Below are 26,296 nucleotides of genomic sequence, written 5' to 3'. Positions count from 1 at the left end.
ATCTGATACCTGTATCGCTCCCAATAACAGGAGTCTTAGTCTGACGAGTGCAGAGAATGAGTACAAAATGTGCACGATCGCTTAATCCTCTAACACTTCCTACATCACCTGTCACTGACTAGGCTTAATTTAAAAACATGTGACAATAGAATGCAGTGTCTAGTCAGAATAACAGTCATGAGTCAACAGCTCTAAGAGTAACTTTGACGCGGCTGCAGTTTAAGCTAGCGTTTCTAGAGCTTCGGCTACGGCTACTGCTTTCGCCTGAAAAAACACTACAGTGATCTAGCAGCATCTGTTTATTTCCGGGTCTGCGTAGCCTATCGCGGACCCTACTCCTTCCATTACTTTAGAACCATTGGTGTATACATTTTAGCTTCATTGCGCCAGCCATCCATCTCTATGGTGAATCTAAGGGCCACTTGAAACGCAGGTATGTAAGTAGAAAGGCCAGTAGTTGTTGCCGCTATAGTGCCGTTCTAAAAAAGAATGTGGATATCTACGTTTTTACTGAAACCGACATATTAAGGATAGTTTGCTTGTAACTTTTCAGCATATGCTGTTTTTTTTTATTGAAAGTAAGTATTTTCGACTAATTTGGATGTGATCGTTCTGTTCATACAAAAAAAGTTCAACTTTGAGATCCTTATTCACGCCTTTGTGAATGACTTATGTTCGAAAAAAATGTTACCCACATTCTTTATTAGGACGGCAGTATAGTACCATGGTCATATGATTTGCATTCAAGCTACCCGAGGCACTAAGCCTCGTTGGTATTTTTAATGCTATATTCTTCGCCATCAGGTCAACAGGTGGAATGTGCAGAATGGCATACAGTGCAGCCGTAGGTGTTGTTTGGACGGTTCCCGTTATACTAAACCTTGATAGCCTACAAAATCCCTCAATGGACTTTACAATCGCTGTAAATGTATCATTAGAGAGAGAGGTTGATAGGCCCTATGTACACGACAAAATTCTTTTACATGCATACAGTTCCGTTGAGTTCTTCTTCACTCTCTCCTCTACGTTGAGCTCCCAAGAAAACTTGCTGTCTAGAATGATTACTAGATACAGGGTACAAGATTGCTCCTGCAGGGTCACACCTTCTAGATTATTCGGGACATTATACCTCCTAGTAAACAAGACCATATCCGTCTTCTTTACGTATGCGCTCAACCCGAAACTGGATGCCCAGGAATATATACTTCTAAGCGGCCGATCCATCAATGATCCACCTGAGCAATTGGTGAATGGCCAGCATTCACAGTAGAGGCACAACTGCTGCGTGCTCCTGTCAACCGATGTGTGGTCTCATACAGCCTCCACTGATAAGTAATTTTCCTGCAGTTAAGCACTCAACTGATCCATCAGGTTAGTGCTGGATGTACTTCAATGTACCGTCCATGATCACCTGTTTAGAGACATTGTTGAAAGTCCCGGCAATGTCTAATACGATTCCTAAGGAGAACTCCATTTATTCCAAGACTTTCTCTTTATATATAAACCACCCTATGCAGTGCCGTGTATACCGAGTTGCCTTTGGTGTGCCCACGTTATGTTGTATATAAAAGTTTTTCGATACCGAGGACGTGAATTCTCTAAATATAACAAGTAAGGAAGGTTAAGTTCGGGTATAACCGAACATTACATACTCAGTTGAGAGCTATGGTGACAACATAAGGGAAAATAACCATGTAGGAAAATGAACCGAGGGAAACCCTGGAATGTGTTTGTATGACATGTGTATCAAATGAAAGACATTAAGGAGTATTTTATGAGGGAGTGGGCCATAGTTCTATAGGTGGACGCCATTTAGGGATATAGCCATAAAGGTGGATCAGGGTTGACTCTAGAATGCGCTTGTACGATATGGGTATCAAATGAAAGGTATTAATGAGTATATTAAAAGGGCGTGGACCTAAGTTCTATAGATGGACGCCTTTTCGAGATATCGCCGTAAAGATGGACCAGGGTGACTCTAGAATGCGTTTGTACGATATGGGTATCAAATGAAAGGTGTTAATGAGCATTTTAATAGGGAGTAATCCTTAGTTCCATAGGTGGACGCCGTTTCGAGATATCGCCATAAAGGTGGACCAGGGGTGACCCTAGAATTTGTTTGCACAATATGTGCATCAAACGAAAGGTGTTAATGAGTATTTTAAAAGGGAGTGGGCCTTAGTTCTATAGGTGGACGCCGTTTCGAGATATCGCCATAAAGGTGGGCCACGGGTGACTTTAGAATTCGTGTGTGCAATATGGGTATCAAACGAAAGGAGTTAATGAGTATTTTAAGAGGGAGTGGGCCTTAGTTCTATAGGTGGACGGATTTTCGAGGTATCGCAATAAAGGTGGACCAGGGGTGACTCTAGACTTTGTTTGTACGATATGGGTATCAAATCAAAGGTGTTAATGAGTATTTTTAAAAGGGAGTGGGCCTTCGTTTTATAGGTGTTCGCCTTTTCGAGATATCGCCATAAAGGTGGACCAGGGGTGACTTTAGAATTTGTTTGTATGATATGGGTATCAAATGAAAGGGGTTAATGATTATTTTAAAAGGGCGTGGGGCTTAGTTCTATAGGTGGACCCCTTTTCGAGATATCGCCATAAAGGTGGACCAGGGGTGACTCTAGAATTCGTTTGTGCAATATGGGTAGCAAACGAAAGGAGTTAATGAGTATTTTAAGAGGGAGTGGGCCTTAGTTCTATAGGTGGACGCCTTTTCGAGATATCGACATAAAGATGGACCAGGTGTGACTCTAGAATGCGTTTGTACGATATGGGTATCAAACGAAAGGAGTTAATGAATATTTTAAGAGGGAGTGGGCCTTTCTGGACCAGGGGTGACTCTAGACTTTGTTTGTACAATATGGGTATCAAATGAAAGGTGTTAATGAGTATTTTTAAAAGGGAGTGGGCCTTCGTTTTATAGGTGTTCGCCTTTTCGAGATATCGCCATAAAGGTGGACCAGGGGTGACTTTAGAATTTGTTTGTATGATATGGGTATCAAATGAAAGGTGTTAATGATTATTTTAAAAGGGCATGGGGCTTAGTTCTATAGGTGGACCCCTTTTCGAGATATCGCCATAAAGGTGGACCAGGGGTGACTCTAGAATTCGTTTGTGCAATATGGGTATCAAACGAAAGGAGTTAATGAGTATTTTAAGAGGGAGTGGGCCTTAGTTCTATAGGTGGACGCCTTTTCGAGATATCGCCATAAAGATGGACCAGGTGTGACTCTAGAATGCGTTTGTACGATATGGGTATCAAACGAAAGGAGTTAATGAATATTTTAAGAGGGAGTGGGCCTTTCTGGACCAGGGGTGACTCTAGACTTTGTTTGTACGATATGGGTATCAAATGAAAGGTGTTAATGAGTATTTTAAAAGGGAGTAATCCTTAGTTCCATCGGTGGACGCCGTTTCGAGATATCGCCATAAAGGTGGGCCAGGGGTGACTCTAGAATTCGTTTGTGCAATATGGGTATCAAACGAAAGGAGTTAATGAATATTTTAAGAGGGAGTGGGCCTTTCTGGACCAGGGGTGACTCTAGACTTTGTTTGTACGATATGGGTATCAAATGAAAGGTGTTAATGAGTATTTTTAAAAGGGAGTGGGCCTTCGTTCTATAGCTGTTCGCCTTTTCGAAATATCGCCATAAAGATGGACCAGGGGTGACTCTAGAATGAGTTTGTACGATATGGGTATCAAATTAAAGGTATTAATGAGAGTTTTAAAAGGGATTGGTGGTAGTTGTATATGTGAAGGCGTTTCCAGATATCGACCAAAATGTGGACCAGGGTGACCCAGAACATCATCTGTTGGATACCGCTACTTTATTTATATATGTAATACCTGCCAAGATTTTAAGGGTTTTTTATTTCGTCCTGCAGAACTTTTTCGTTTTCTTCTACTTAATATGGTAGGTGTCACAACCATTTTATAAAGTTTTTTCTAAAGTTATATTTCGCGTCAATAAAACAATCCAATTACCTTACCATATTTCATCCCTTTTTTCGTATTTGGTATATAATTATGGCATTTTTTTCATTTTTCGTAATTTTCGATATCGAAAAAGTGGGCGTGGTCATAGTCGGATTTCGTTCATTTTTCATACCAAGATAAAGTGAGTTCAGATAAGTACGTGAACTGAGTTTACTAAAGATATATCGATTTTTGCTCAAGTTATCGTGTTAACGGCCATGCGGAAGGACAGACGGACGACTGTGTATAAAAACTGGGCGTGACATCAACCGATTTCGCCTATTTTCACAGAAAACAGTTAACGCCATAAAATCTATGCCCCTACCAAATTTCAAAAGGATTGGTTAATTTTTGTTCGACTTATGGCGTTAAAAGTATCCTAGACAAATTAAATGAAAAAGGGCGGAGCCACGCCCATTTGTAAATTTTCTTTTATTTTTGTATTTTGTTCCACCATATCATTACTGGAGTTGAATCTTGACATAATTTACTTATATACTGTAAAGATATTAAATTTTTTGTTAAAATTTTACTTTAAAAAAATTTTTTTTTAAAGTGGGCGTGGTCCTTCTCCGATTTTGCTAATTTTTATTAAGCGTACATATAGTAATAAGAGTAACGTTCCTGCCATATTTCATCATGATATCTTCAACGACTGCCAAATTACAGCTTGCAAAAGTTTTAAATTACCTTCTTTTAAAAGTGGGCGGTGCCACGCCCATTGTCCAAAATTTTACTAATTTTCTATTTTGCGTCATAATTTCAACTCATCTACCAAGTTTCGTCGCTTTATCTGTCTTTTGTAATGAATTATCGCACTTTTTCGGTTTTTCGAAATTTTCGATATCGAAAAAGTGGGCGTGGTTATAGTCCGATATCGTTCATTTTAAATAGCGATCTGAGATGAGTGCTCAGGAACCTACATACCAAATTTCATCAAGATACCTCAAAATTTACTCAAGTTATCGTGTTAACGGACGGACGGACGGACATGGCTCAATCAAATTTTTTTTCGATCCTGATTATTTTGATATATGGAAGTCTATATCTATCTCGATTCCTTTATATATGTACAACCAACCGTTATCCAATCAAACTTAATATACTCTGTGAGCTCTGCTCAACTGAGTATAAAAAAAGTCCAGATGTATTTATGTTCCTCCGAAATTTGCTTCAACATATGGCAAACCTGTATAAAAACTAAAATATATTACAAAAAGTAAAACGCAAAAATTTCACGAAACATTCAATTATCTAAACAAAAATATAACAAACGAGCGGATTGTGAGTTTAAATTTTTCAAATTTGCGTAAACGATCTCATTCTTATTTTTAGCTGAAACGAAAAGAAAAATAAAATACAAAAAACTAAAAAGAAAGAGAAATAAAAACCGCCCAATATAAACGTGAAAACATTTAAAAGGCTAAAAGCATTAACCAAGGAGACAACTGCGGCGACAATCACTCGACTATGCTCATGGAAAGCTGACTAAACCAAACCGCCACGCTGCTTGAATAGCGCCGCGCCTTTGGCTGGTTTAGTGAATTTGTTTGCAACTGACGGCTGGTGAATTTTGGTTTGGTGGTTGCTTGCTTGACGGCATACAACAACCTGAATATTTTGCCGTTACGCTGTCCATTTGGCTAAAAGCCAAAATAAACGCGCGTATAACCAGCAACTATGTATAAGCAACAAAAAAAGCATACAAACAGCAAGCAAATCGACAAAAAAGCAGTCTGTATCTATGGATGCCGTGCAAGAGACCGGTGGATAATAGAAATGGCTAAGAAGAAATTCTACAAAATAATTCATTCGTAAAAAAAGTCTCCAAAAACTAACTAAAGAAAAAAACAAAATTAAGGCAAACTCAAGTTGGCGCTCTTCAAATTAATTATTGAGAGAATTTACTTAATTGTTTGAGAGCAGCATTGGTTGCGTCGTGCAACTACTAAACTATGGATAGCAAGTAGCGTTAAGTGATTGTGATGTGGCAGCTGTTAACAATGCGCTAGACTCTAGCGAGCACAGCACAAGTGTAGGGCCAAAGCAGAAAGAGCCTAGCAAAACAAAGAGCATGATAATGTTGTCATTTAATTCAAGTGGCAAAGGAATGTAAATCATTTTGGTAGTCTGTTTGTACTTGAATATGCACGTTTGTAAGGAAGAGTATAGAGAACATAGACCCAAATATATTTATGTATTCAAGTAAAGTTGACTACAAGCTATTTAATGTAAATGAAATTAATTTAATTTGTTTAATACTAATCGAATTTAAATTCAGTATAATATGATTTTATTCAATTGACCATGTTCTTATAAATTTTTATAAAATTTTTTTACTTTGTTTGGATAACGGTTGGTTGTACAGGTATAAAGGAATCGAGATAGATATAGAGTTTCATATATCAAAATCATCAGTATCGAAAAAAAATTTGGTTGAGCCATGTCCGTCCGTCCGTCTGTCCGTCCCTCCGTAAACACGATAACTTCAGTAAATTTTGAGGTATCTTGATGAAATTTGATATGTAGGTTCCTGGGTACTCATCCCAGATCGATATTTAAAATCAACAATATCGGACTATAACCACGCCCACTTTTTCGATATCGAAAATTTCGAAAAACCGAAAAAGTGCGATAATTCATTACCAAAGACGGATAAAGCGATGAAACTAGGTAGGTGAGTTGAACTTATGACGCATAATAGAAAATTGGCAAAACTTGGACAATGGGCGTGGCACCGCCCACTTTTAAAAGAAGGTAATTTAAAAGTTTTGCAAGCTGTAATTTGGCAAGATCATTACTACTATCACTATATGTATGCTTAATAAAAATTAGCAAAATCGGAGTACTACCACGCCCACTTTAAAAAAAATTTTTTTAAGTCAAATTTTAACAAAAAATTTAATATCTTTACAGTATATAAGTAAATTATGTCAACATTCAACTCCAGTAATGACATGGTGCAACAAAATACAAATATAAAAGAAAATTTCAAAATGGGCGTGGCTCCGCCCTTTTTCATTTCATTTGTGTAGGATACTTTTAATGCCATAAGTCGAACAAAAATATACCAATCCTTGTAAAATTTGGTAGAGACTTAGATTCTAGGACGATAACTGTTTTCTGTGAAAAAGGGCGGAATCGGTTGAATCCACGCCCAGTTTTTATACACGGTCGACCGTCTGTATTTCCGCTGGCCGTTAACACGATAACTTCCGCAAAAAACGATATATCTTAACTAAACTTAGTTCACGTACTTATCTGAACTCACTTTATGTCGGTATAGAAAATAGCCGAAATCCGACAATGGCCACGCCCACTTTTCGATATCGAAAATTACGAAAAATGAAAAAAATGCCATAATTCTGTACCAAGTATGAAAAAAGACATGAAACAAGGTAATTGGATTGGTTTATTGACACAAAATATAACTTTAGAAAGAACTTTGTAAACTGGGTGTGACACCTACCATATTAAGTAGAAGAAAATGAAAAAGTTCTGGAGGTCGAAATCAAAAGCCCTTGGAATCTTGGCAGGAATACTCTTCGTGGTATGACATATATAAATAAATTAGCGCTACGCGACAGATGATTTTCTGGGTCACCCTGGCCCACATTTTGGTCGATATCTCGAAAACGCCTTCACATATATAACTACCACCACTCCTTTTAAAACCATTTATTCCTTTAATTTGATACCCACATCGTACAAAAACATTCTAGAGTCAGCCCTAGTCCACCTATAGAACTAAGGCCCACTCCCTTTTGAAATACTCATTATCACCTTCCTTTTGATACCCATATTGTACAAACGCATTCTAGAGTCAACCCTGGTCCACCTTTATAACGATATCTCGAAAAGGCGTCCACCTATAGAACTAAGGTCCACCCCTTTTCAAAATACTCATTAACACCTTTCGTTTGATATCCGTATCTTAAAAATAAATTCTAGAGTCACCCCTGGTCCACCTTTATGGAGATATCTCCAAAAGTCGTCCACCTATAGAACTAAGGCCCACGCCCTTTTAAAATACTCATTAACACCTTTCATTTGATACTCATATCATTCAAAAAAATTCTACAGTCAGCCCTGGTCCACCTTTATGGCGATATCCCTAAATGGCGTCCATCTATAGAACTATGGCCCACTCCCTCTTAAAATACCCTTTAATACCTTCCATTTGATACACATGTCATACAAACACATTCCAGGGTTACCCTAGGTTCATTTTCCTACATGGGGATTTTCCCTTATTTTGTCCCCATAGCTCTCAACTGAGTATGTAATGTTCGGTTACACCCGAACTTAGCTTTCCTTACTTGTTTAATTTAATCTTATATTATTTTGTTGGTTAATCTCTAGTTAACTTATCGAATATACCCAACAAGCATTTAGCCTTGAGCACCATTAGAAATCTTGTTGATAACTAGCACAGCAGTAAAAGCTTAAGGGTTGTATAGAAATAGTGGCTGAACTTGAGAAACATAGCGTTTTCAACAAAAAATTTAATCTTTTATAAAACAAAAATTGCTTAAATAAAAAAAGGAGATAGTTTTCAACTTGTAGTCAGGTGTGGCCCTCTAATTGGACTCAAATTTAAGATTCTCATACTACAGTTTTTCTCAAGAATATAAAACAAAACATGTACAATTAAATTTATAACGCTTCATTACTGCGACCAACCAGGTGTTTATTTTTCACAATAAACTGCTTTTCACTTTGGCAGTACCATCTTGGAAAAGACTCTTTTCAACTCCTTCTCAACTCGATATCTAATGTAGGATATCAATTGTAGATATGTGTTGGATACTAATTTGAGAACCGCACATTTCTCAAAGGTTGGAGATTAATTTGAAATTGATATTGGCGATCAACTATAAATTTTACATTATTTCTCAAAGGTTATATAGTAATTGGAGAATGATGTTGGATATCAACTCCAGAATTAGATATATATTTCTCTAAAGCTGGAGAAATATTTTTTCCACGTTTCTTGGGTAAACAAAATCCAGCTGTTGCCGTATCTGCAAATTAACTAGATAATTAAAAAACAAATGTTGCCGTAGAAAAATCCCACCCCAAAGGCGGCCTTAAACTATGACTGAAAAACTGCTCTGTAGTTTAACTGGAGCTTAAATTTGACTAGAGCTTAAGCAAGCTTAGCTTAACCAACTACTGAAAAACTGCACCTAAATCTCTTCGGAGGTGTATGGCGCCTGTTGTTTTTTTTTTTTTTTTGTCTTTGTTTAACAAAAATTTGCTCTTATTTATTTTCTCAGTTTTCTTTGAAAATATTTTAAATTCATAATTGCTGATCTAAAATAAATATTTTTCAAAATTCATTGTAATTTAATGCGACAAGACATCTGCAGCAGCAGGTGAATTCACTTTACAGCTCTCGATTTTCATCACTACAGCTTGGCGATCTAACCTGTTATGTAACAAAAAATGTATATATACATATATATTATTGCATAGTGACTAAAGATGTATAAATATATATGTAGATATATATGAACCGACACACTGACCTTTGTCTAATTTAAAAGGCAGCTACTCTAAACAATTTGTATAAGAAAAACCACCCTCATCCGATTGAACAATTTAAAGGTGCACAACAAAACAAATTCAAGCGCCATAAAAGCAACAGCTGAGCCACTAAACTAACAGGTGAGTATATCAATGTAACCGCTTATAACAGCACCTTGTAAGGTTCATCGAAGACTACGATTGGGCATGTTGTTGTTGCTGTTACTCTCTCTTATATGTACTCAAAATATTTGCTTATGATTCATACTTTTTTATTAGCCTCTTTTATTATTGTTAACTCATTTGTGATGTTATGTTTTTGCCAATATATAAAATTTGCAAATTCTTACTAGAAACTTTATTTGTTTATTTTCTTAACTATTTCTGGTATCTTTCTACGAAAACTCAATTTAATTATTACAGCTGCAGTTAAAACATTCCTTTCGCAATATACAGATACACACACTAACACATTTTCAAGTATCTTAAAGCTTAAATATATTTTGCTATTCCATTCGGTGTAGTTGACTCAAGTTCTAATAGGCTTTAAATAGAAGCTGAGTAGTTTCTTATTCCTTCTACGTTCCTTCTTGCTTACTTTTTTCCCCATCCATTCCTTAATTTTCTCGTTTCCCATCCTATTATCTCCACCTACGTTTACAATTATTAACCGATCCGGATCTCTTCTTTTCTCTTCCTTTTTTAATTGCTCTCCGCACTTCACTTCCTTTTACCTTTTCTCATGCTACTCAGTTTGCTGTTTCACCCCTTCCTTTTTTTGTTGCTTCCACTAATTTTCTTTTTGACTCCATCTTTCTTTTCGACACGTCTGTCGCTCCCGCAACCTTTTCTCTTTTATTACCGTTTTTCACGATATTACCTTTGCTCTACATTTTCTTCACTTGCTCCTTAGTGTTTCCCACTATCTTTTTATTGATAACTGCCCTTCCCTATTTCTCTCCTTTATCTCCCTCAATCTTTTCTTATATCTTTCGCTCTTGTTCTTTCACTCCTCTGTAGATCCTTTTCTCTTTATCTTTTCGATACAATTTTTATAATTTTTCTCATCCTTTTGTTCTCCATCTTTTTCCCTTCTCTTTTGCCCCTTCTGCAATATCTTGGAATACATCTATCCGTCTCTATTTTGTTATCCGCTTTCTGTTCTTTTGCTACTCTTCTTTTTCTTCTGCCTTACCTATCTCCCTATCACCATCATAAAAATATGTATATGATACTTGGCTTAAGTACTTTACATCTTCATTTATTCCCAAATAATGGCCTCAATACTCAAATAGACTCCGCTTCAGTCACTTTCTATCTCCTCCTACCATCCCTGGAATAGGATTGTGGTATGAGGCTTTCAAACGGGACAACTTATTTGAAATTTGAGCAAGATAGAGCTGCGCTTAGAAAATATATGCGTTGTAGTTATATAAGTTACAGAAGGTAGCGCTGTCGAAAGTTAAAATAAGTGGACGTCACAACATTTTTTTTTTTTTTCATGCAGATTGAGTTAGCACTACAATGACGATCTACGAAATATTAGATTATATTTATAAGAACTGTTTGATATATACATAAATAGAACCCTTGCTCTTGTTAAAAATAATGACCGATTTTTACTGTGTAGTACTCTTACAAGTATGTCAAATAATAAGGAGCAAAAAAAGGACCGCGCGGTGGGATGGTAGCGTGCTCCGCGTACCACACCGAAGATCCTGGGTTCACGCCCCGTGCAAAGCAACATGCGAATTTTATAAACAAGGTTTTTTCAATTAGAAGAAAATTTTTCTAAGCAGGGTCGCCTCTCGGCGGTGTTAAGCAAGCACTCCGAGTGTATTTCTGCCATGAAAAGCTCTCAGTGAAAACTCGTCTGCCGTGCAGATGCCGTTCGGAGTCGGCATAAAACAAATAGGTCCCGTCCCGCCAATTTGTGGGCAAAATTACGTTACATTTATTTTTTTTTATTTAAAAGAAAAGGGAAAGTTGGAAAGAGGTAGACAGGGAGCTGAAGAAATATAGAAACTTAAGGAAAATGATGCGAATTTATTTTGCAGATAAATCAATTTGTGGCCAGCAAAACTTCTGCCGGGTCTGCATCTATACATATGTATATATGTATGTTCCTGATAAATAGATACTATGCCACAAATTCAATTGCAATAAAATTTCATGCTTCATTTAGTACACCAAGGTCCGCTTTCTGCTTCCATTGCACGAAATTTTATCAGCAATATCGATATATCAGCACTAAATTCAATTGGTGTTCCATTTACAAGATAGTATAAGATTCTGCCACACACACGTGCTAGTCGAATAAAATGCAAATAAAATATGAATGAATGTATTGCATGAGTCTTACGCTAAAGATGAAGGAGAAGGGAAGGGAACGGTGAAAATTATAATTCAACGACGAAACATTTGCAATTACATTTGCTTTGAGTTGGTCATTAAGTATTAAAACGAACATGGATTTTCTTTGCACAAGCCACAACTACAAACAGCGAATGTATGGTGCTGTATGTGTGTGGCATTTGTATGCGCACTTGGAGAGTATATCCTGCAAATTTTATTTTCCTTTTATTCCTCAAGATTGCTACTGAGACACCTACGCGTATTAACTGTACACATATATGTATATAAGTATGTTTGATTATGCTAGTATTGGTTTGCTGTCGCGCTAGTATCAGCACTACAGGGAATTTGCACAGCAAAAAAAAAAACAATCAAAAGCCATGAGGTAAACAGAAAATAGAATGAAGCAAAATGGAGCCAAACATCGCAAGAAAATCTTTGTTGATGCTGCTTTAAAGCGTTAAGGTGGACTACCTCGATACGTGTAAACGTTACGTCCTTTGAAATTTCGACATACACGTTTAATTTTTGTTGTAATTTTCTTATTTATAGTTATGCGAACATTTTCGTTGAACATTATTAGCGCTATTACCGGTGAAGGCAAATACCAACATCATTAATGTTGTTAAGGTAATCAACATTATCTATTATCATTATTATGAACGTTTAGGCACTTCACTTGATGAGAGTCTGAAATCGTTTATGGCGCTTGTAGGCGAAGGTTTATCATTATATCGATTTTGTATGCTATCACATTCTTAGTTACTGACATCAATTATTAAATTTTCCTGAAATTCGAAAAATGTTAATGACGAAAGCTTTCAAGTGAGATATTGCTTTCAATTTTATTGAACTTTGTGCTATGTGTATTTAAGATATGCATTGCAGGCTTGAAAAAGGCTTCGTCTGATTCTTGTTGGTAACAACTGATACGGACAAGTTGTTTGTTTTATTATGGACTATTGATAAGAAAATAATTATCATCGAGTTTTCGATTTGATATCGGCTTGTTATAACCGCGTCATCTGCTTCTTATAAGCTCCTTATACTCTTTTAAAGGATGGGTTGCATTGAAGTTTAGTCAGGATCTCTTTTACAACAAGCCAATGAGTTGTCGATAACAAATCGATAACACTGTGACAAGAAATTGATAATGTTTCCATATGAAGTCTCAAACATCCTATAACAAATCGTTATATTTTCGATTAATTTGTGATATTATATCAATAAACTTTCGGTTGATAATCAACAACTTTTGAAAATAAATCGCTAAAATATTGATAACCTTTTGCTAGCAAATCAATAAATTTTTGATAATCCTCCTTTAACTTTCAATAAGAAATCCATAACTTTTCACTAGTATACCGATTACTTTTGATACATAAACGAAAATTCTGCTAATAAATCCGTAGCTTTCGATAAAATATTGATAATTTCTTTGTAACAAATCGACAAATTTTTTGATTTCAATAAGAAATATTTAAGTTTTCGAAAATATACCGAAAACTTTTTATTAAATATCAATACTATTCGATAATAAATCGCCGAGATTTCGATAACTAGTTGCAGGAAAGCGGAAACACATTACAAAATAAACTTTGATATCGATAGCAGGTTTATATCATGTCGATAACAAATCGATAACTCTTCCATACCGTGCTGATATTATACCTAGATAAAAAATACTGGCACAATATCAAATAGGAATGTTTAACATGCCCAAAACCTTTCGATAACAAACCGATATCTCTTCGATAGCAAGCAATTAACACTTAGATACCAAACTGGTAACGCGCTTTTCCTTAATTTGCCATTGGTTTAGCTCATAATATCTATGCCAATGATATTATTCCTACATTAAGCTACATTACAATAACTACACATATGCTTACAGCACTGATCCTTAATCAGATGGCCCTGCGAAGGTATCAAGCTATTTCGATTTTCGGCAGAGTCCAACCCAGCTACCTTCTGCTAACAAGGAGTGCTACGAAGCCAGCAGATAGCACCCTGACTTTTTCTTAAGGTAGAGGAAAGCAATTTTTTGCAAATAAATGTAATAGGTAACGACGGTATGATAGTGTCGCTTTTGACGGATTGATTTCGGGGGTTGGTACCTCAATTTAAGCAACGGCTTATTTTCCAGAGAACCATCGACAATAGATACTTCATTCAGGGTGTGGTCATATACCAAAGATATCAGCGAAGATTTGTAAGTACCTGCTCCCTTGATCGTTGTCCGGTATTCGATCACAACTACTTACCAATGCCCCGAACAGGTGGTGTGCCAAGGAAACGGATTTACTGGTACGCGGTCACACCTCCACCATATAATTCAGCAACTAGAATGATGTTTAGCAAAGTGTCGGACTGACAGTGCCTGCATACATATCCACTTCGCTTAGCTATACATGTGGAGCAATTGTGTTGTGTTACAGACTAAGGCAAGCAATTGGTGCAGGAGAGAGACCTTCATTGGGTTGGGCGAGGCTGGAACGATTTGACCTCGCGTGGTGCTCCTTTGGCGTCAGCTATCGCGAAACAGGCCAATATCGCTTAGGCGGTTAAGCACCAATTAAAGATTATAATGATGCTGCCCTTAACCCAAGCAAACAATGTTTCCTGTGCTGCTTTATTGTATTGCGGTTTTAGGCGCAGCTTAAACTACATTGAGCGTAGTAGTATTATAGGGCTAGGTTACACCAAATTGTTAAGAATTTTATGAAATTTGAAACCCGGTTTATCTGTTGCCTTCTGCTAGAGGTTTGCTCACTCAACTGCCGAAAAAAATCCTCGATTATTCTGTATATGAAAATAAACTTTATTCAGGCGTAGAAGAACTTCATATCTCAAATTATTCGCATACTCCACTTACACTGAGTTCAAATCAAACTGATTAATCATAACATAGGCTACGAACAGACTTCCAGTATAGCTGATTATTTACTTCTTATTCTTCAGCATTTTATATTTGCCTAAGGAAATTGTTCAACCCCTTGGCGAGCATTTTCTTTGTTTTCTTTTGTTTTCTCCGTACATTGTTATACGCTCTAATGTACAACTATTTAGTTCGCTAAATATTTCTTTCACTTATAAATTACTCAGACATAGAATAATCAAGAGCTAAGCATACAGTTAAATTAATAACAAAAGAAATGTCAACAAGAATTTGTAGTGCAAACAAATAAAATCTGACAGTTAAATGAGATTCCCTATCCGTAATGCAATATAAGCAAACAAACAAAGTTGCAAACAATTTTGCACAAAAATGAATGAAAAAAGCCAATGCTGAAGGAAACATAAAATGTTAGTAGCTGGTGTGGAAAGTATCAACAGTGAAAGCTTAAAAGCACTAAACTATTCAAACCTGCCGCATTCACTTAACGGAATCTCAATTTCAAATCAATTTAGTGCAAAAAATAAATACTTACTAAAAAAAAATTCAAAAAAAGAAAGTTAAAAAAAAGATGAAATAAACGCTGCAGAACCCAGCAAAGCTTTGTTAAATATTTGAAAAGCTTTTTGTTGTTCCCTTTCATCATAAAAAACGCATTCTTGGCTGAACAAATATTTGCGAGTGCATATTACAAATCGCGAGTAGCTAAGAAATTTCAAAGTAAAAAGTGTCTATGGGGTATTCCATCCCATTTCGACCAATTTTGAACCCGACCCCTTTAGAATTGGTTGAAAGTTTTTCTTCTTTTTCTAGCTTACGAAAGACTTCAGAAGTTTTTCAAATTTTTTCATCCAACTCAAAAAAGTTATGAATTTTTAAAAAAACACCGTTTTTTTTTTTCAAAATGCTATAACTTTTTCAAAAATTTACCGTTTGGGATCTTTTTTTTTAATTTATTTTTAAATGAACTTTTCGGAAAAAATTCAAAAAAATGTTTAAAGTTTTTTTTTGTAATTTTTCAGTTTTTCGAGATTTTTCGAATTTCGCCCTTTTTTTCTCATAAAAAACTTCAATCAATTCTGCAATCATCCACACTAATCCCGGAGTGGGCTGAGAATTTTTTTTTTATTCAATTGAAAAAAAAAAAACGTTAAAATCATCCCCACTAATCCCGGAGTGTGCCGAGATTTTTTTTTTATTTAATTGAAAAAAAACTTAAACATTTTTTTTGTATTTTTTCCGAAAAGTATATTTAAAAACATATTTAAAAAAAAAAAAATGATCCCAAACGGTGAATTTTTGAAAAAGTTATAGCATTTTGAAAAAAACACCGTTTTCCAACTCAAAATAAGTTTTAAATATTTTGAAAAAAACGGTATTTTTTTTTCAAAATGCTATAACTTTTTCAAAAATTTACCGTTTGTGATCATTTTTTTTTTTTTTTTTAATATGCTTTTGAATGTACTTTTCGGAAAAAATACAAAAAAAATTTTAAAGTTTTTTTTCAATTAAATAAAAAAAAAATCTCGGCACACTCCGGGATTAGTGGGGATGATTGCAGAATTGATTGATGTTTTTTATGAGAAAAAAAAAACAAAAGGGCCAAATTCGAAAAATCTCGAAAAAATGAAAAATTACAAAAAAAAAATTTAAAATTTTTTTTGAATTTTTTGCAAAAAGTACATTTAAAAACAAATTTAGAAAAAAAAGACCCCGAACGGTCAATTTTTGAAAAAGTTATAGCATTTTGAAAACAAAAACGGAGTTTTTTAAAAATTCATACTTTTTTTTAGTTGGATGAAAAAATTTGAAAAACTTCTGAAAAACGTCTTTCGTAAGCTAGAAAAAGAAGAAAAACTTTCAGCCAATTCTAAAGGAGACGGGTTCAAACTTGGTCGAAATGGGATGGAATAGCCCTTATATATATGCCTGTAATAGTGCGAATATTCATGTATGTGTGTATAGTATGAGGAAATTGTTGAAAAGAAAAATCGCCAGCAATAAACAAGTTTCAGAGTAAAACAAGTGAACTAAACTTTTCTCTGCCCTCAAGCAAGGTTAATATATTTATTGGTGCGGATAAAAGTTGTTGCGAACAAGGAGAGCAAGAAGTGTTGCAAAATTAAAAAAAAAGCCAATTTAAAAGCAAAATATTGAAACTTGCTATAATGGAAGCGTATAGAAAATTATTTTTCTTGATACGGGTTGGTTTCTTTTAAATTTAAAAATGTTAAAAAAAAATCAATTTATTTATATCTCTGATATCAATCGAGAATATCCAGACCGGTGATTTAGCTTCTCGCGAGATTTTCGCATCCCAAATTGCTCGTAAAGTTCGCAAGCTTCTCATAAGCTATACAATAGATAGGCTTCTTTCTATTTAAAAATGCACATCTGAGAAATAGATAAATCGGTTTTCTCCGACATTCTCGAAATATTTGCCAAGATCGCGAGCTTCTCGACGGTCCATTGCCAGTATTATATGTAGAATCCTACGATTTGTTCTCGAACATCCTTGAATTTGAGAATCGATAACTCAACTTCTCGCGAGATTATAGAGTCGAGAAACACTCGTTAAGATAGCAAGCTTACCATTTCCTCTCGAAATAATATGAAAACTTTCTTTTCGAATTCGATAAATCATAAGCTATACAATAGATAGGCTTCTTCCTGATAAATCGATAACTCGGCTTCCTCCGACATTCTCGGAATACTCGCCAAGATCGCAAGCTTCTCGACGGTCAATTTAGTCGCGGCATTGCCCGTGTTATACGTAGAGTCTTACGATTTGTTCTGGTATAGAGGCGAGACTAGTGTAAATGAGAACTCAGTTTCTCACGAAATTCTCGAAGTTCTCGTTAAGATCGTAAGCTTCTGATAAAGAGCTTACAATATTTTCTCGGAATACACACAAGCGATTTCTCTTCGATCAAAAACTAGAAATCGTGAGTTCTAGCATAGAAAGGATTATTTCTGTTTAAAAATACACAAAAATACATTTCCGTGAATGTTTTTTTCTAGCCAGTTGGTATTCTGGGCTTGGCGGAACCCTAAGTTTTTCGAGGTGGCGCATATAATAATAAGTGAGAGATATATGTCTACTGCTTGGCTACATTTCCAGGTCAAATATTGCTCTCTGTGAGGTCCTGTGAGTGTAGTGAAGAGCCATTTTCTTTAAGATTAGCCGCTCATCCAGAAATTTATTCACATGGTCAATGACTGCATTTTCTTTGCTGTTTCGTGTTGATATTTGACTTTGTGGATTGCGTACATCCAAACTGCTTGCATCGAAGACGACAAAGATCACTTGGGCGAATGACCGTACTTAATAGCAAAGTATCCTTCCCATCAAAAGCCCAAAATCTCTAGTATATTTTACGATTGCCTTCTCCAAGTCGCAATGGTATGTGTCGCAATACTCTGCTGTCTTGCTTTATAATCACGTCTCTGGTGTTTTATGTATAGCGTTTTTGAATTCCTTTGAAGCATGCGGAATATTTACTCGACAGTTCAGTGGTTCGAAAGATAACAGAAGGCAAGTCATTATCGAGACTTCATAAAATTTGTTATGAAAAATAAAAATAATATAAAATTTGTCTTTCGGTAAAAAATATGTTTGCAACAATAATTATGATTAATTTCACTGCTTCGTCCTAAGAAATAAAAAGTCCAAAAATGTTCCCGCATTAGAATAATCTTCTGCTACAAACCTTTTATTTGCGCTTCAAAAGTATTCCATAAGGACTTGAATATGAACAAGACAATTACTGCCGGTTCATATGACAAAGTCTATTATTTTACAGTACGGGGAAATGTGCAATCTAATTTTACTTTCCACTAATACCAGGAAAAATTATCCATGCAGGAAATCATTAAATTATGATGAGTACAAAAGTCGTAACAAATTATAACGGTTAACATGCGTACTAGCAAATTTTTCTTTTATTTGATGCTTTCAAGAGCAAGGAAGGGGAATCCCAAAGAATGGGTAGGCAAGCAACTGGGGATTGACTGCGAATGACATAGCAAAAAAAGAAAAATGGTATTAAAAAATATGAATGAAGCCATGAATATTTACTTGAATTCAACATCTCATTATGTTATACAACAGGGCGTATGATAAACAAATTTTCTTGCCTTCTTAACCGCACTATTAAGGTGGATGACATACAGCAGCGAATATGGGGGTTAGGTGATATTGAACTGGCCTTTCCGTGAGGACCTTTCGTAGACTGAATGGGTCCATAGTCTTACCAAAACTTTGTTTAACCATCAAGCCACCTATGCATTTATGTTAAATTAAAATAACTCCGTCCCCTAGGCAAATACTAGAAGCCTTCTAGTACCTATGCCGCTTTCTGCTTCTAAATCTGATAGCTGAAATCTTATCCCGCGTACGAGCCCAAAACGTACTCAATCGTTTCCTCTATAGACCCGCACCTTGTCATATACTGACGACATTCCATAAACGCCTGTTTAGAGATATTGTAAAGGCCCCGGCAATGTCCAAATACACTCCTTGGGAGTGAGTACTCCTTATATTCTGTCTATCGACTTACCTTTTATGTACCCATATTGTGGTATAAAGACCATTTTTTCACCCACGTTGGATACGTTGGTATGTGCACTTGCTCATGTTAGGCTAATGGATCTGTAGTCTTTGGGATACACATGACCGATCTTCTTAAAATCTGATTTTAAATCCTATCTACCAAGTTCATACACTTGTGATCTGCGACCCACCATAATGTACCAAACGAGAAAATCTTATTAAATCGCATAAAGTGAATTGGACAAAAATGGCGGTACGGGCGGTCAAAGCAAAAAAATGTAAAAGCGAAATACGTAGCGAAAACCATTCACTGGAGAAAAAAAGGAAAATTGTTTCAGCAAATGGAAACATAGAAATATAAAAAAGAAAATCAGCGTGCGTGTGTTACGAAGAAAAGAAATTGGAGGAAAATGGAGATTCCTGTAATTGATGTGAAGGTAAAGAAACATGTGAGACAAAAATAATTTGAAATAAAAATAAAAATGTAAAATTTAGAAAATAATTTCTAGGAAACCGCACACATTTGCTCTTAGTGTTATCATGAATATAATTATTTGATTACGCTGGTATATAAATAACAAACATTTCCCTGTCTTAAGATCAAATTTGACGCATGGGAATTCATGAAAAACTGTATGCAAAAAAATTTGAAATTATTATTATGAATCACACACTGCTACAAAGATTTTGCACTTTTCACGTGACGTAGTGTACGTTGTAGGCCTTGGCGAGTACATCATAATAAATTGATTCAAAATTGTCTAACACCCCTAAATTATCAAGTTATTGTCTAAAACTCGTTTCTCGGCTACTGCGCGCACTCTAACAATCATAACGTCATCATGTTTTAACCGATTTTCCATCGCTTTATCGTTTTGGAAAGAAGAAGATTCAAGCTTTAAGCTGATATATATTTGCTTATACTTTATACAAAACAATGGGACATTTTCCAAAAGTTATCTAAGATTTCCCCCGTTTTTCACTGTTTGACGTCTTTTTTATGTAACGTATCATAAAAACAAATTATTTTTTTACATCCATTCTTAAACAACTATTTATGCAGAGAAAGAAAAGTCATGGCCAAAATCGATTCATAAATGTTTAAGTTACGACGCTTAATGTAAACAAGAAATTTAATAAAATAATTCTATCAATGGTCTGTACTCTGTTAGTTGCTGTGAATCACATGTATAAATTGAACATATTTTCATATCTTCCTTGATTTATATGTCACTTAATTATAGAAACATGGCTTTCAAGTGCAAAAAAGCCTCCCTATTTTAGTCAAGTCGTTTGACAAACTGCTTCATGTAGCCTAACATACACTGAAAGAAATGGTGCTAGTAAAATCAACATATCGGTTCTGTTGTTCTTGACTTAACGGAGATTCGGTGAAATTGATCGAATTATGGTTAATTTGACCGAGTTCTTTGTCAAACGAACAAATTATTTTAGTCATTTCAACAGAAGAGCAATTGTCGCTCTTAAATAAAATAAATGTAAGGCGCGATAACCTCCGAAGAGATCTAAGGCCGAGCTTCTCTCCCAATTTGCGTCGTGCTCCTCTTGATTTTTCCCTACAAATTGGCCGGACCTACATGTTTTATGCCGACTCCGAACGGCATCTGCAAGGCAGATGAGTTTTCACTGAGAGCTTTTCATGGCAGAAATACAATCGGAGCGCTTGCCAGACACTGCCGAGGGGCGACCCCGCTTAGAAAAATTTTCTTCTAATTGAAAAATCTTATTTCTAAAATTTTGATGTTGCTTTGCCCGGGAGTTGAACCCAGGGCATACGGTGTGATAGGCGGAGCACGCTACCATCACACCACGGTGGTCGCTCTTAAGTTAACAAAATTCTGTAAAATAGACAGATTCCTGGTCAATCTAACTGATTTTTCTGTTAACACAACTGATTTAAAGGTCATTTCAACGGCGATCAACTGTCAATATATGAGCAAATTTCAAAGAGAATTTTACGCTCACTGCGCTCTCTACTTTGTACTTATGACGATGGTGCCACTTGATAAAAAAACACCAAAATAAGAAAACCATCAAATCGAAAAAATACACAAAATTGGAAAACAAAACAAAAAACCCTTTTCTATGCATCAAGCGTTGTAAATATAGCAAACTGGTCTAACTAATTTAACTTTTTCTTTAAAATTTTGAATTTGATCTAAGACTTTGTACTTTTTGATTGTATTTTCTTAAATTTTCTACAAACTGTTCACATGTAATTATAACGTTTTGGTATGGAGCTCCTTTAACAAAAATATAAAAATTGTGTAAAATAAAATGAAATTGATATAGAATTATGGTGAAATTACTTGAAATTGAATTGAAAAATAGGTTTTTCCACACCACCCGGAAGGTCCCCGTTTGCGCGCTACCGAAGTTAGTTTTGGGAGCTCGGTTCCCCAGTAGGCCTATATCACCCATATGCATATATCGCCCATTTATTTCGATAGTGTCATAATTCAAAAAACATGAACTTTTAGTTAAAAACGAAGAAATTTGCTAAAGGAATTTGACCTATTTCATGCCACCCGTTTAATTTTGTATAAATATCTGATATTAAGTGTGACACAAAACAAAATTTTCGAGTAGAATAGAGGATACCTTCATATAAAATATAATAAAAATATAAAAAAAGTATGTAATGAGAAAGAAAGCAGTTTACTAAAAAAATGTTTAACTGAAGAAAAAAAAAAATAAATAAAGTACTTAAATTGCGAAAAAATTAAGTGAAGTGAACAAACAATTCTATATAAAAACGCAATAAGTGCACTTAGACTTTTTCCGGATTTTAATGCGATCATTGTGGAAATATGAAGATTCTAATGTTCGGATATTTAATGTACTAAGATACAACAAAGCAGAATGAATTAGAAAGTAAGGAAAAACAAACAAAAACATTGAAATTATTCACGCAAACATATTTACTAAAATAAAATTGATTTCATAACTTTAAGCGACATAACAAATTAGGGTTATAGGATCTAAGCATCCGATTAATGGATATATATTCAAACAAAGTTAGCCTAATAATAAATATAGTGGATAATATACTGCCTATGCAATACGGCCGCCATGATGCCGGTTGCCATTTTCACCTAAAATCAAGGGACGTTTTATTTTTCGTTTAATATACAATGTGAAATTTTTCGATTCAGTCAAGTTGCAGAATTTAAAGAATTTAATGTTATATTTTTGTAACTTATTTGTTTTTTGTTCAGTACAAGACGTACTTTATTTAAAATGAGGATTAAATCTGCAAATGCCAAAACATTTTCGGGCAAATTTGCCATTAATTGTTATAAATGAATTTAGTTAGTTTCAACAAAAGTTAACTCATTATTTGTGATTTCATGTTTTTTTGAAAACAACTAAAATAAAAAACAAAGAATCTGTTAAATAAAGACTTATGTATTTACGTGTAAGTGAAATTTGCCACAAAAAATGGGCCGGTCAAAAATTAAATCTATTTAAGATTTTTTGGTACGCTACAAATTATTTTGGAACAATTTTTTAGGATTTTGGTAGAGGCTATTATAGGTAAGTGGCAACAATGGGAAACCATATTTGTATGTAGGTGAAAAATGTGTGCTTTCGAATTTAGCGGGGATACATCAAGGTTTAGGTCTTTGAAATTCGCATTAGAACACATAGATGATTGTTCCCAAAGATGGCGCGCTTGTGCACGAAAATTAATTTCGATATTTGTATGAATTGTTCGAATTTACAAAAAACTTTTTCTATTAATTATAAACAAACAGAGTAATATATGTTAACAAAAATAGGCCTATGCACTGCGGCTGATTAATACGAATCGATTCATATAACTTTTATATGATTTTACGTATGCTGAGTATGCGAAAGAACCTGTCAGTTGATTGTATGGAAACTTTGTTAGCGTATTAATATATAGATAATATAAAACATCCTCTTTTAATGTTGATGTTTCCGCCAACATAAAAGTTTGAGTTGTTTTGGAATCGTTTCAACTTAAAGTGTTACGAAAATTAAACTTGCCGGATTACATGTAAAGTTACTCCAGTGGTAATACCTTCCTGCGATTTGATTATTTACTTTTCTATAACTTACAAGTGCTCTTTTTAAAATGTTACGTCAAGCATTTATACTACAAGCTTTGTTCGAAAAAATCAAGTGTGGCAACTACATGCGAGAGAAGAAATTGAGAATGAGCTGAGCTGCAACTGAAAGAATTGAGAATTGGTTTCAGACTACTATTTTCATTTCTATTTGCAAAGCGAAGTTAAAAACTATAAACTAAATAAATTACAAAATATAAAATTTGGTGATAGTGCGTTTAATAAAACAAAATAATAAAGTGTATAATGTTTAATGTGTGCCAGCATATTTGATGTAGCCCAATTGACGTTCGGTTAGTAAGTGCCACCGTGGTGTGATGGTAGTGTGCTCCGCCTGCCACACCGTATGCCCTGGGTTCGCACTTCGGGCAAAGCAACATCAAAATTTTAGAAATAAGGTTTTTCAATTAGAAGAAAATTTTTTCAAAGCGGGGTCGCTCCTCGGCAGTGTTTGGCAAGCGCTCCGAGTGTACTTCTGACATGAAAAATTCTCAGTGAAAACTCATCTGCCTTGCGGATGCCGTTCGGAGTCGGCACAAGACATGTAGGTTCCGTCCGGCCAATTTGTAGGGAAAATCAAGAGGATAACGACGCAAATTGGAAGAGAAGCTCGGCCTAAAATCTCTTCGGAGGTTATCGCGCCCTACATTTATTTACAACTTTTTTTGTTCATTTGACTACTAAAACGGTCAATTACGAATCAACGATTTGTGCGCAGCTGATTCAATATCTTGTTGCGATGCATAAAAATTGACAGATATTTCGGTTGAATTGACCCGTATTTCGGTTGATTTTACCAGTCTTTTTCTTTCAGTGTAAGGCGTAACGGTGGCAAAATAACTTTGTGGTTCTGAACGAATGGAATGTTAACGACGTTTTTTTTTCTTCGTATTTCGATTGTTTCCCTACACGGCCATTCACTGATTTTGATATTATCTTTCCTCGACTGTCCCATTCGCTGAGATAACAAGGATATTTTGTGTATCCTCCCTGCATTCCGAAAAGAATTGTCAGAACTTTCAAATCACAAACAATTGGATTGCTATTTCTGCCAAACAAACACCGTTGGACATCACTATAAAACCTGTGACCGAATAAAATATGCTGATATACTAACCGCACCTCGCCCAGTAAAGGAAGAAAAAACGAATACTCTTATTGAAACTCTTGAATCGAAAAATACATTGGAATTTGAAGAAGAAAATTCTAACGGGGGTTCTAACAACGGAACGTCATGTAGGCTCAAATGAACATTTCCGTGATCTTGTGCGTGATTTAGGATTGTCTTGGAGCTACATAGAATTTTTGGGCTCTAGGCTGAAACAGTGGAATATTGTGGAAAAGAACTTTAAGGCTACATTGTCGAGGGATGAAAACATTCGTCCTTCGAATAACTACATATTTCGAGCTGACGACGTTAACAGTGAACTTGTTTATTCTTCAGATATAGATGAGCTCTTTGTTTGTCTTGATCACGAACACCAACCAAGGGTGGCGTTTAGTTTTGGACGGTTCGTGCAAAAGGAAGTGTTTTATCGAAAATGTCTTTACAACTGAAAAAAAGTTTACCCACGTAAATTTTTTTTGATCTGTCAATTCATTAGGTTTGAGAGCTGTTTTACGGCATAATGAGAACCTGTTTCCATCAGCTGCAATAGCGTACGCTGCCAATATGAAAGAAACGTAAGCGACAATGAAGAAAATTTTACACTCATAGATTATGATAAGTATCAATGGCCAATTGATTGTGATTCGCAAGTTCTGACAATTCTTTTCGGAAATCAAGAAGGATACACAAAATATCCTTGTTACCTGTGCGAATGGGACAGTCGAGGAAAAGATAATTTTAAAATCAGTGAATTTCCGTGTAGCAAAACACTCGAAATAGGAAGAAAGAAGTCGCTAACATTCCACTCCTTCAGAACCATAAAGTTATTTTACCACCGCTACACCTTAAGTTGGGCTACAAGAAGCAGTTTGTCAAACGACTTGACAAAAACTGCGAGTCTTTTTTGCACTTGAAAGCCGTGTTTCCAAAATTAAGTGACACATAAATCAAGGAAGATATGAAAATATGTTCAATTTATACATGTGATTCACAGCAACTAACAGAGTACAGACCATTGATAGAATTTTTTTATTAAATTTCTTGTTTACATTAAGCGTCGTAACTTAAACATTTATGAATCGATTTTGGCCATGACTTTTCTTTCTCTGCATAAATAGTTGTTTGAGAATGGACGTAAAAAAATAATTTGTTTTTATGATACGTTACATAAAAAAGACGTCAAACAGTGAAAAACGGGGGAAAAAATTGGAAATCTTAGATAAGTCTTGGAAAATGTCCCAATTTTTTGTAGAAGGTATAAGCAATTATACATCATCTTAAAGCTTAAATCTTCTTCTTTCCAAAAGCGTAAAGCGATCGAAAATCAGTTAAAACGTGACGACTTTATAACTGTTAGAGTGCGCGCAGTAGGCGAAAAACTGTTTTTAGACAATAACTTGATAATTTGGGGGTGTTAGACAAATTTGAAACAAATTATCATGAAGTACTCGTCAAGGCCTACAACGTACACTAGGTCACTTGAAAAGTGCTTTGAATTTTTTTTTTTTTTTTTTGTAGCACCGTGTTATTTGTTTCTCTAGAATGAGAAAGTTGACATAGCAGTGTAGAGAATAAATGCGGCCCTTATTTCATAGGAGGTACGTCGTACCGAATTATTTACATCCAATAAATAAATATAAAAAAACTATAACAAGAAAGGACGCTTAGAATATATCTGCGGCAGGTATTCTTGTCTTAAGAGGCGACTGAAATCACCAAATTATTTGTGGTGGTGTGCAGCGCAAGCTTTTCAAGG

General features: G+C 35.2%; 1 protein-coding gene and 1 pseudogene across 2 annotated transcripts in view; both read right to left on the bottom strand.

Annotated features, from left to right (window-relative positions):
* nrm (neuromusculin) overlaps positions 1-26,296 on the bottom strand; it is an 819,260-nt gene that overhangs the window by 399,443 nt on the left and 393,521 nt on the right. The window lies entirely within an intron of this gene.
* Positions 5,939-26,296, bottom strand: part of LOC137254111 (uncharacterized) — a 158,551-nt pseudogene continuing 138,193 nt past the window's right edge.

This window comes from Eurosta solidaginis, chromosome 5, assembly GCF_040869045.1.
Source record: "Eurosta solidaginis isolate ZX-2024a chromosome 5, ASM4086904v1, whole genome shotgun sequence".
NCBI lineage: Eukaryota > Metazoa > Arthropoda > Insecta > Diptera > Tephritidae > Eurosta > Eurosta solidaginis.
Note: the sequence above shows the minus strand (reverse complement) of the source record. Positions and strands in the feature narration are given on the sequence as shown.